The 13,274-nt window shown below is 35.0% G+C and overlaps 1 protein-coding gene and 2 non-coding genes across 3 annotated transcripts in view; 1 reads left to right on the top strand and 2 right to left on the bottom strand.

Annotated features, from left to right (window-relative positions):
• LOC132007192 (interleukin-1 receptor accessory protein-like 1) overlaps positions 1 to 13,274 on the top strand; it is a 494,275-nt gene that overhangs the window by 157,503 nt on the left and 323,498 nt on the right. The gene's annotated exons all lie outside the window — the stretch shown is intronic.
• Positions 1,065 to 1,134, bottom strand: LOC132007966 (small nucleolar RNA U2-30). Its single transcript, XR_009401511.1, has one exon. It is a non-coding gene; the product is annotated as a small nucleolar RNA U2-30 (small nucleolar RNA).
• On the bottom strand, positions 1,306 to 1,383 carry LOC132007967 (small nucleolar RNA U2-19). Its single transcript, XR_009401512.1, has one exon. It is a non-coding gene; the product is annotated as a small nucleolar RNA U2-19 (small nucleolar RNA).

The raw sequence follows: 13,274 nt of genomic DNA, 5'->3' as shown, positions 1-13,274 counted from the left end.
AAATAAAATTTTAAAAAAAAAAAAAAAATAAAAAAAAAAAAAAAAGAAATGAGCTATCAAGCCACAAAAAGACATGGAGGAAAATTAAATGCATATTAGTAAGTGAAAGAAGCCAGTCTGAAAAGGATACATACTGTATGATTCCATCTATATGACACTTCAGAAAAAGCAAACTATGGAGACAGAGAAAAAAACAGTAGTTGCCAGGATTAAGGGTGGGAGAATGAGATGAATAAACAGAGCACAGGAGTTTTAGGGCAGTGAATACACTTTGTACAATTCTATGTCATATATTTGTCCAAACTCAGAATGTATAACACTGAGTAAACCCTAAAATCACTATGGACTTCGGGTGATTGTGATGTGTCAATGTAGATTTATCATCCATATGAAGTGTGCAACTCTTGTGGGGGATGTTGATGATGGGGGGATCCGTACATATGGGGGAGGAGGGAGATATAAGAAATCTCTGTATCTTCCCCTCAGTTTCATTGTGAACTTTAAACTGCTCTTTAAAAAATAATCTTTTATAATGAAATAAGTAAAGAATTTGCATATCATTGCCCTTGTAGGAAGAATCAGGATCACTAAAATGTAAGAAACATTTCCTCATATTTCCCATTTGTATGGAACATGGAGATATTATCACTGCCTTGACTCACTTGCTCCCTATGGGGTGGTTGGGCTCCATGAAGCCTGAATAGAGCCTGAGTTTTCCTGTCTAAAATATAAGTTGATAAGTGTGAACTGGTATTAGAGATCCAACAGGTCACAAAAGAAGTAATAGGGAAAGGACTAAGGTACAAAAACAAGGCTCCTTCCTAGAAATTCAAATCTAGTTTGAAGTAAAAGTTATTGAAGTTTGGGGTACATCTGAGTATTGGTAGTAGTGCTCACTTGCCTCAGCACAGGGCTCTTAGAGTTTGTGACAACTTTATGCTCTCGAAAGTATGTGTGTGTAAATGATTCAGGCTGAGTTTAAAGGTTTGCAACAGGGATTGCATAAGATATTGTGAAAATTGTATGGAAAATGATTTTAAATATTATTTTATTTCATTTTGTTCTGAGTTCAGTTCAAGTATAGAAATCTTCATAGTTATAAAGGTCTATAGTGAAACCATTCTATCACTGTTCAGAACTGATTAGTCTGTTCTACACACACATACACTCCCGTCTCATTTGTCCATCAACAAGTCCTCAGTTATCCAATGACACTTTGATAAATACACATGAATACACATACAGACTCATATTCATGCACTCACAATCCCAAACATAAGCCTTATTGTTTTAAATTATTTTACTTCTCAGAATGATGAAGATCATGCAACAGGTAGCCTGGCAGATGTTCTAATGCTCAGATTTTGATCTCCATCAGTAAGAAACATATCTCAGAGAATTAAACATTTTAAAATCTAAAGGATTAAACTAAATTCATTTAGGAGCTCCACTATGTCCTCTGTGTAGCTATGACTTTTGTCTCTTGTTGCCTTGAAGCTGAGCATAAAAGAGCAAATAGTGTCCTCTCTCCAGTCCAAAGAGACTAGAAAAACGATCACACAACTACTAATTTTTGCTTTTTTGAAAAGAAAATATTTCCATTCTTGAACAGAAAATGAGTAAAAATAATCTAAGACTCTTTAACGACTACACTAATGTCTTCTGTATTTCTGAAACAAAGAAATAGCTAAGATACAATTTATACAACCTCAGGCCTGAAGAACTGTGTCCTGTGTGCTAAGATCAGGGCATCTTTCTGCTGCCACCTCTCCTGTCTCAAAACTATTCTCCATATTGTGAAAAACAGATGCTTAAAAACCTTCAGTAACTCACTCCACATTACTCAAAGGATAAACCCAAATCTTTAGTTGGTTTGTCAACCCATCAATCATTAGTCCTCACTCACCTCACACCCCTCCCTCCCATCATCCATCTGTTTGTTGCATGCTTCTTTATCATCCAGCCAAACTAAGTTTTCTCGATTATATACCTAGGAGTATTCCTTCTGCCCAGATCACTGTCTACCCTCACCATAGACATTCACTTAATTAACTCCAGTGCATTCTTCAGGTCTAATGTATACCTTCCAGATGAAGTCTTTATTTAGTCCTCAAAATAATTGGCTCCCCTTTTTGTGTTCTCATGGTGTCAAGGCACGTCTGTTTCATAAGCTTTTATAGTCATATATTTAAAGTAGTGTGTCTCAGATGTTCAGTGTGCATACGAATTAAAAGGAGATCTTGTAAAAATGCCAATTCTGAGTCATGGTTAAGCCAATGGTGCAGTCCCCAGAGCACATACCGAGTAGCAAGGACATAGAGTCTGTGTGCCTATATGGACCTGAGGACAGGATCCTCAGAGCCTGACACACAGCAGGCCCTGAATTCACAGCCACTGAATGAATTTCAAATGTGATAGAATCTTGACAATATAACATTTTCTTTTTAAAATACAAGCAGTGCTTACAAATAACCATTTGAGAAGAACTTTGTTAACTTCCTTCCCTCCTTCTGTATCTTGGTATTTCCATCTGTTCTTTCTGTCTCTTTGCCTCAAAGTTCACTGGTATCTGGAATTTCTACCCAATCCCTTCCTTTTCCTCTATTCCTTTTACACCCTGGAGGCATTTTCAATGATAGCACTTCTGAAAATAAAAAGCAAAGGAAGCCAGGGAAGAGAGATGAAGAAAAATGAACCTCTGTTCTCTTCTTCAGATATCAGTTTAGTTACTTTGTTGTTTCTCCAAATCTAACCTCCTTGGACCTAATCAGACTATTTATCAAAGAATCCCAAACATATACCTAGACCCCACTTTAGTGTTATAATGCTCAAAACTGTTGTCTGTATGTTCCTCAGAAATGGAAATGAACCTTATATCAGCCATTTATTTACACTTTGTCTTTTAGCATCTAAGTAAATATTTGACTGTGTTTTAAGTCATATCTTTAAGTGCATACTTATCTAGGGCTTGAGGGAGATACACACTTAGTCATTTTGTTTCAAATATTTTCAGTTGGATATATTGTGAACATGGAATAATGAAAATACCACAAGCTCCCTGTCATCCCCTTACCACCCATATGTTCAACCCTATCTCAAACACGAAAAGTAAGCAATGTTGAGAGCAGTCACTGTAGCAAAAGAGGAAAGCAGTGAGAACATTTTATGAGTTATTAATTCTCCTACCAGGTGGATAGTCTTTTGGGAGTACAGGCCCTTCTCCATTAGGAATAGATATGTTTTCAAGCAGACAAAAACCAACAAGAAAAACATTGTGTTTTGGAGATACTGTGTACTCAGAAACCTCAGACATCTGTGGTTTTAGGAAACCACAGATAGACTTTTCTACTAGGACATAATCTGGATTTCTATATAAAATTTGCGGTATGACTTACAGAGTTCTCACTCGCTCTCTCGCTCTGTATGTGTGTGTGTGTGTGTGTGTATAAGATATAGTGTATATCTATATATTAAGTAAAATGTGTATTTGTATATATATCTAATTCATACCTTACATGTTTGCATTTCATGTATATATGCATCTGTATATACTCTATATTTTCATTTCTTCACAACTAAGGCTTGAAAGAGATCAGAAGAGAAACTCTTGGTAAATGCGTAGATTTGTTCACTAACAAGATGTTAGACATAAATTTCTAATAAAAATGCCTTCCCCGAATATAAAGAAAATAGAACAATTATACTAGGGTATGAATTCTAGCAAATTAAAAGAAATATCTGCATGATCTATGTTTCTAATTATCTGACAGAGTGCTATTAATAACTTTTCTGGAAGCCACAAACACAGCAGTAGCACATAATTATGATGCAGTCTTAAAATATAACACAATGCACTTTTTCTATGGCCTTCAAGATCACATTGGCAGCAGAGCCTACCATAATGAACTGTCCTGTAGCCTTGGGATGCTGTTTTCAGCAATTTTGCATTTGAGTATTCAGATTTTACAGTGTGTGAAGTCTGACTTGAATGTACTTCTCCACAGTAACTTCAAAATATTCACATTTTGCTCTTCTCAATTTAAGGCCATATTAATTTTTAAAAAGCATATAGATTATTGCAAATAAATAGCTATTATGAGCTAAAAACTAAATACAATCCCATGAGCCTTCAAGATATGCTAATGATTATTTTGTCCAGTAGATTTAATTTTGCTTTAGCACACACATAAAAGAAAAGGTACTTCACACTTCCCATGGTTCTCAGTGGTAAAGATATTAAAGATATCAGCCCATAATTATCAGCACACAATTATTCACTTATCTACTTGCAATCAAGAAAATATCATTCCTTGTCTTTTGGTACTTTGTTTCACATCAGGTAAGCATATGTCAAAAGCATTAATAAAATTATAAATTACATATTTGATTATTCAATAGAAAATCTCTTAAACACTCTCAAATTCTCTGCAATTTTCTTTCTTTTACAAATGTTACACCCCTTTTTCTATTTTTATCTTAATTAGAAAGAGTAGTTGGGACATGTGGGTGGCTCAGTCAGTTAAGCATCTGACTTGATTTCAGCTCAGGTCATGATCTCAGGGCCATGAGATCAAGTCCCAAGTCAGGCTCCCTGCTCAATATGGAGCCTGTCTGAGATTCTCTCTCCCTTTACCTCTGCACCACCCTCCTCATCCCACCGCTTAAAATAACTCTCATCTTCTGTTTTGGTGGAGTTGAGTTCTGTCTCTCTCCACTGATGCAATTGCCTTTCATAAACTCTTCCTTGCCTGTTTAATTCTGTCTGGGACAGTTTTTCTAGGAAATTATTTAGACCTCAAGCTTATGGGAAAGGCATCTGGATCAATGTAAATACATTTTTTAAAGATTTTAATGAATATTCTAAGACATAGAAATACCTTATCTACCTGCAATACTAGGCCTAAACTTTTTAAGCCATACTGCAGTTTTTGCCTACTTTTGTCATATATGGTAAAAATATTCATAAAATATCATAAGCCTTTTATTCTTTCTCAAAAAAAACTTCATTTCTCAAAGTGAAAATAGTTTTGTGTGTGTGTGTGTGTGTGTGTGAGATTAAGCAAAACTGTACATGTGGAAAATTAAAACACTAGAAACTATAGTTTAAAGCAAGATGTTCCCCATCCTCTTTAAAAAGGATCAGATTTTAATCACCACCTCCCCCCATGAGATTTTAAAACCATGGATATGTAGTATATCTGTTTATATATGGTGGCTTTTGGAATAACATAAACTATTGTAATAGCCAGGATTTGTTTGACCCTCAGGAACTAATTTCTGCACTCATGGAATGATAGTGCCCACTGAAACTAAATAGATTAAAGCACAAAATAAAAATCACCTAAAATCCCACACCACAGAGGTGACTATTATTTACATTTAGACAAATATCCTTTCATATATCTTGCTAACAATATTTTATATGCTTTCTTTTATCCATTCATATACTTTAATAACATAATATGGGCATATTTCCATATTAATATAAATAGACATCATCCTTTTTATTAAGTATATACCTTAATTTCTTTAATTAATTAATTCAATTTCCTGTAATATAACTTCTTTTTCTATTTTGTATTTTAAATAATGCTATGATGAATATCCTGTCATTTCATATTTGCACATTTGATGTGATTTTTTGTAGAAAATTTCATATGATAACTTTATGTAGAAAAATATAAATACAAGGCAAACAACACACACACATGGTACCAGGATGCCTAAATCAACCAAACTACTATGAAAGTGTGTAAAGATAACTTATCCTTATAATGTATCCTAGCTTTACAGCATTCCTTTAATTTGGGCATAATAAATTAGATGGTTGCAGAAAATAAGACTAGAATTATATGTAGAACTTGCATTATATATATCATAAGGAAATAGTAGATAAATGCTTTATATTTAAAGACAGAATATATTGTCTTGCTCATATAGTAAACTATTGTTATACCACTCCTCCTTCCAAAAAAATTACCCCAAATTGTTATTTGGGTCAGGGAACACATCTATCTATAACATTTATTTGTAAAAATTCAGACTTTGTTTCTCTCCATATGTAAATGTATGAAAATAGGCTGTCTATCATGTAAGGTAAGTAATTGAATTTCTAATTTTCTAAGCTCACAGTTTTATGTGTATACATATCTTCCATTTGCCAGTTTTAAACTTAAATATATACTTCCATTTTGTAAAATTAAAATAACACTTGGGGAAGACATAAGCTACAGAATGCAAATGGGGAGTTCTTTTGTGCTTTTCTTGTGTAGTGTTTTTCTCACTTTTCACCTTGTTATCTACAAAACATGGAAGTGCCTGATGTGATATCATTAGAAATAATTTCTTGAAGTATAATTTCTGGATAAAAAGTCATGTCTATTTAATTTTTTAAATAAGATTTCCAAACTGTTTTTCAAAAAATCTTTACCAATTTATATTCCTTCATATTTTGCATGAGGAAACCTATTTACAATACTGAGTATTACCATTTGTTTTTTAATCTTGGAAAAATTTATGAAGACAAAGTGAACCCCCAGTATTCTTAATAACTAATTGAATTGAGTTTTTCAGTGAGAATATTGACTATCTGTATTTTTAAAAGATGCATTTATTTATTTGAGAGAGAGAGAGAGAAATAGGGAGGAGAGGGGCAGAGGGAGAAGGGGAGGGAGGAGAGAAACAGACGCCCCACTGAGCAGGGAGCCTGATGCAGGGCTTCATCTCATGACTGTGAGATCATGACCCGAGCTGAAACCAAGAGTCAGACACTCAACCAACTGAGCCACCCAGGCGCCCCAACTGTAGTACTGAAGAGATTTCCCTGATCTTGTAACATCCAGCAGGTTTTTATTTTCTTTTTCATTCCTTATTAAACATATCACCCAGGATATAATCACCATTTGTAATAATTTAAATATTTGTAATTTTTATTACATTTTTAATAATGTAATAGTATTTTTACAGTGGTGATTATGGAAACTCTGTAGGGCTCTGTGCCCTTTCATTTCACAAATGATTCTGCTTCCTTCTATATTTACTCTTATGTATATATGAAGTCTATGATGACCATAGATACATTAATGTATGTGAGTTTATTTTTCATATGTGTTATGATTCTTAAAATATATTTTATAATAATTTTATGCAGAGGTGTTCAGAAAATGGTATTTAAAGTAATTGCATATCTTTCATTATCACAAGTAAGATTTTTTTTTATATTTAAGGAGAACTCAAACATTCTAATGTATTTTTTCATACTGAAACTTAGATATTTCTCAATTCCTTTCACTCCCTAATCACTTTTATTCTGTAGACTTTGAACTGACATACTTAATTTTTTCACTGTTATCTCTATTAATATGTACATTCCTGTGGTTCTAGTTAGGCTCCTTTAAATTATTTTTAGGGGCTGGTCATGTGAAGTAGTACCTATTTTCATAGTGGGCACATTTTTTTGTGCCAACTATTACCCATTTCTCCAAATTTACTCATGACAGTTAGTGATACAGTTTAATTCTCTGCTCATATAAATTCTGATGTTTCCCCAACATTTTGTATATAATATTCCATATCTGGAAAGAAAGATGGAAGTCAATAATTGTCCTCTGGTTTTAATGACTTTTTTTTTGAGAATTATCTTTGTAATACGATGGTATTTCATTAAACCTTACAGGGAGTGGAGTACTGCTGTGTGCTACACCATAGATAAACCTTAAAAACATGCCAAGTGAAAAAAGGAATTCATGAAAGACCAGCTGTTGAATGATGCCACTAATATGAAATATCCAGAATTGGCAAATCCATAGAGACAGAAAATTGGTTAGTGGTTGCCAGGAAATGGTGGGTAGGGGAAGATTTGAGAGATACTCATTAATTATTATTTTAATTTATATGTTGGGTCCATGAATGCATTTGAACTTTTACTCAGAATCACATAACATAAAATTCACTATTTTAACCAGATTATAGTATAATTTAGTGGATTTTAGTATACATTAGTCCCCCTCTTATCCATCGGGGATACATTCCAATATACTACATGGATATATAAAACTGTGGATAGTACCAAACCTTATATATACTGTTTCTTCCTATAAATACATATCTTTGATAAAGTTTAATTTATAATGGAGGCACATCATAAGACTAACAATAATAATAGGAAAAATATAATAATAATACACTGTAATAAAGGAATGTGTATCATCTCTCAAAATATACTGTAGTCACACTTCATCTTGTGATGATGTGAGATAATGAAATGCCTACGTGAGGAGTTGAAGTGAGGTGGTTGATATAAGCACTGTGATGTAGCATTGTTCTACTAGTGACCTTCTGACAATATGTCAAGAAAATCAACTGCTTCCAGAACACACATGACCAGGGGTAACTGAGAATGTGGGTAAAAGAGACCCCCAAAAATGAAACTGCAGAGAAGAGGTTGGGAGAAGGAAATGACTATATTCACAATGTCATGCAAATATAATCATTGTCAAATTCCAGAACATATCCATTACTCCAAAAATAAACCCTATACCTCCCAATTCCATCCTACTCTTATTTTCTGCCAATCACTAGTCTACTTCCTGCCTGATGGATTTGTCTATTCAAATAGAATCATACAAGAGGTGGTCTTTTGTGACTGCCTTCTTTCACTTAGCATGTTTTTTTAACTTATTTTTTTATTAACATATAATGTGTTATTTGCCCCAAGGGTACGGGTCTGTGAATCATCAGGCTTACGCATTTGACAGCACTCACTATAGCACATACCCTCCCCAGGGTCCCTAACCCGGCCACCCTATTCCTACCCATCCCACCCCCAGCAACTCTCAGTTTGTTTTGTGAGATTAACAGTCTCTTCTGGTTTGTCTCCTTCCTGATCCTATCTTGTTTCATTTTTTCATTCCCTACTCCCCAAACCCCCCACTTTTCCTCTCAAATTCCTCATATCAGAGAGATCATATGATAGTCGTCTTTCTCTGATTGACTTACTTCAGTCAGCGTAATACCCTCTAGTTCCATCCACATCATTGTAAATGGCAAGACTTCGTTTCTATTGATTGCTGCATAGTATTATTCCATTGTATATATAGCACATCTTCTTTTTCCATTCATCTGTTGAGGGACATCTAGATTCTTTCAATAGTATGTCTATTGTGGACATTGCTCCATAAATGTTTGAGTGCACATGCCCCTTTGGGTCACTACATTTATATCTTTAGGGTAAACACCCAGTAGTGCAATTGCTAGGTCTTAGGGTAGCTTTAATTTCAACTTTTTGAGGAACCTCCATGCTGTTTTTTAGAGTGGTGGTTGCTCCAGCTTGCATTCCCACCAACAGTGTAGGAAGGCTCCCCTTTTTCCACATCCTTGCCAACATCTGTCGTGTCCTGACTTGTTAATTTTAGCCATTCTGACTGGTGTGAGGTGGTATCTCATTGTGGTTTTGATTTATATTTCCCTGATGCCAAGGGATGTGGAGCACTTTCTCATGTGTCTGTTGGCCATCTTGATGCCTTCTTTGCATAAATGTCTGTTCATGTTCTCTGCCCATTTCTTTATTGGATTAGAGTTTGATAAGTTTCTTATAGATTTTGGATACTAGCCCTTTATCTGATATGTAATTTGCAAATATCATCTCCCATTCTGTCAGTTGTCTTTTGGTTTTGCTGACTGATTCCTTTGCTGGGCAAAAGCTTTTGATCTTGATGAAGTCCCAATAGTTCATTTTTGCCCTTGCTTTGGAAATGTTTCTAGAAATAAGTTGTCATAGCTTATTGAAGTGAAAGAGATTGTTGCCTGTGTTCTCCTCAAGGATTTTGATGGATTCCTTTCTCACATTGAGGTCTTTCATCCATTCTGAGTCTATTTTTGTGTGTGGTATAAGGAAATGGTCCAGTTTCATTTTTTCTGCTTGTGACTGCCCAATTCTCCCAACAACATTTATTGAAGAGACTGTCTTTTTTCCACTGGACATTCTTTCCTGCTTTGTCAAAGATTAGTTGACCATAGAGTTGAGGGTCTATTTCTGGGCTCTCTATTCTGTTCCATTGATCTATGTGTCTGTTTTTGTGCCAATACCATACTGTCTTGATGATGACAACTTTGTAGTAGAGCGTGAAGTCTGGAAATGTTATGCCACCAACTTTGTCTTCCTTTTTCAACATTCCTCTGGCTATTCAAGGTCTTTTCTGGTTCCATATAAATTTTAGGATTATTTGATCCATTTCTTTGAAAAAAATTGATGGTATTTTCATAGAAATTGTATTAAACGTGTAGGTTGCTTTAGGTAGCATAACAATATTTGTTCTTCCAATCCAAGAGCATGCAACGTTTTTCCATTTTTTTGTGTCTTCCTCAATTTCTTTCATGAGTACTTTATAGTTTTCTGAGTACAGATCCTTTGCCTCTTTGGTTAGGTTTATTCCTAGGTATCCTGGGTGCAGTTGTAAATGGGAATAGCGCCTTAATTTCTTCTGTCTTGCTTCTTCTGTCTTGCTGTTGGTTTGTAGAAAGGCAACTGATTTCTGTGCATTGATTTTATAACCTGACACTTTAGTCAATTCCTGTATGAGTTCTAGCAGATTTTGAGTGGAGTCTTTTGGGTTTTCCACATAAAGTATCATATCATCTGCAAAGAGTGATAGTTTGACTTCTTCATTGCTGATTTGGATGCCTTTAATTTCTCTCTGTTGTTTTCATTGCTGAAGCTAGGACTTCTAGTACTATGTTGAATAGCAGTGGTGATAGTAGATATCCCTGCCATGTTCCTGACCTTAGAGGAAAAGCTCTCAGTTTTTCTCCATTGAGAATGATATTTGCTGTGGGTTTTTCATAGATGGATATGATGATATTGAAGTATGTACTTTCAATCCCTACACTTTGAAGGGTTTTGATCAAGGAAGGATGCTGTACTTTGCCAAATGCTTTTTCAGCATCTACTGAGAGTATCATATGGTTCTAGTTCTTTCTTTTACTAATGTATTGTATCACATTGATTGATTGGTGAATGTTGAACCAAACTTGCAGCCCAGGAATAAATCCCACTTGGTCATGGTGAATAATCCTTTTAATGTACCTTTGGATCGTATTGGCTAGTATTTTGTTGAGAATTTTTGCATCTGTATTCATCAAGGTTTATTGGTCTGTAATTGTCTTTTTTGATGGGGTCTTTGTCTTGGTTTTGGATCAAGGTAATGCTGGCCTCATAAAATGAGTTTGGAAGTTTCCTTCCATATCTCTTTTTTGGAACAGTGTTAGGAGAATAGGTATTAGTTCTTCTTTAAATGTTTGGTAGAATTCCCCTGGGAAGCCATCTGGCCTTGGGCTCTTGTTTGTTGGGAGATTTTTGATGACTGCTTCAATCTCCTTACTGGTTATGGGTCTGTCCATGTTTTCTATTTCTTCCTAGTTCAATTTTGGTAGTTTATAGTCTCTAGGAATGCTTTCATTTCTTCCAGATTGTCAAATTTGCTGGTGTATAGTTGCTCATAATATGTTCTTATATTTATATTTCTTTTGTGTTTTTTGTGATTTCTCCTCGTTCATTCATGATTTTATTAATTTGAGTCCTCTCTCTTTTCTTTTTGATAAGTCTGGCCAAGGGTTTATCAATATTATTTATTCTTTCAAAGAACCAGCTCCTAGTTTCGTTGATTTGTTCTACTATTCTTTTGGTTTCTATTTCATTGATTTCTGCTCTGATCTTTATTATTTCTCTTCTCCTGCTGGGTTCAGGCTTTCTTTGCTGTTCTTTCTTTAGCTCCTATAGGTGTAGGGTTAGGTTGTATACTTGAGATCTTTCTTGTTTCCTGAGAAAGGCTTATATCACTATAAACTTTCCTCTCAGGACTGCCTTTGCTGCTTCCCCCAGATTTTGAACAGTTGTGTTTTCATTTTTTTTTCCATGAATTTTTTCAAATCTTCTTTAATTTCTGGGTTGACCCATTCATTCTTTAGTAGGATACTCTTTAGCCTCCATGTATTTGAGTTTTTTACAACTTTTCTCCTGTGATTGAATTCTAGCTTCAGAGCATTGTGGTCTGAAAATATGCAGGGAATGATCCCAGTCTTTTGGTACTGGTTGAGACCTGATTTGTGACCCAGGATGTGATCTATTCTGGAGAATGTTCCATGTGCACTAGAGAAGAATGTGTATTCTGTTGCTTTGGGATGGAATATTCTGAATATATCTGTGATGTCCATCTGGCCCAGTGTGTCATTTAAGGCCTTTATTTCCTTGTTGATCTTTTGCTTTGATGATCTGTCCATTTCAGTGAGGGGGGTGTTAAAGTCCCCTACTATTATTCATTATTGTTGATGTGTTTTTTTGATTTTGTTATTAATTGGTTTATATAGTTGGCTGCTCTCATGTTAGGGGCCTGGATATTTAAAATTGTTAGATCTTCTTGTTGGAAAGCCCCTTTGAGTATGATATAGCGTCCTTCCTGATCTCTTATTTTTGTCTTTGGTGTAAAATGTAATTTATCTGATATAAAGATTGCCACCCCAGGTTTCTTTTGATGTCCATTAGCATGGTGAATTGTTTTCCACCCCATCAACTTAAATCTGGAGGGGTCTTTAAGTCTAAAATGAGTTTCTTCTAGACAGCATATTGATGGGTTTTGGTTTTTTAACCATTCTGATACACTGTGCCTTTTGATTGGGGCATTTATCCCATTTACATTCAGGGTAAGTATTGAAAGATATGCATTGAGTGCTATTGTATTGCCTTTAAGGTGACTGTTACTATATATTGTCACTGTTCCTTTCTGGTCTACTAGTTTGGGGCTCTCTCTTTGATTAGAGGACCCCTTTCAATATTTCCTGTAGGGCTGCTTTGGTGTTTATAAATTCTATTAATTTTTGATTATCCTGATATGAGGAAGTGGTGATGCAACATGGGGGCTTAAGTGGGTAGAAGAAGAATCAATGAAACAAGATGGAATTGGGAGGGAGACAAACCATAAGTGACTCTTAATATCCTGGAAACATTTTAACCAACTGAGCCACCCAGGCGTCCCATCCTGGAAACATTTTAAAACTCTCCTACTATTTTCAATGGTAGCCTAATTGGATATACTATTCCTGGATGTATAGTTTTCTCATTTAGTGTTCTAAATATATCATGCCAGTTTTTTCTGTCCTGCCAGGACTCTGTGGATAGGTCTTCTGCCAGTCTAATATTTCTACCATTGTATCTTAGAGACCTCTTGTCCCGAGCTGCTTTTAGGATTTTCTGTTACTGAGACTTGTAAGTTTTATTATTA

Source organism: Mustela nigripes, chromosome X (genome assembly GCF_022355385.1).
Source record: "Mustela nigripes isolate SB6536 chromosome X, MUSNIG.SB6536, whole genome shotgun sequence".
Lineage (NCBI taxonomy): Eukaryota > Metazoa > Chordata > Mammalia > Carnivora > Mustelidae > Mustela > Mustela nigripes.
This window is presented reverse-complemented; position numbering and strand designations above follow the sequence as displayed.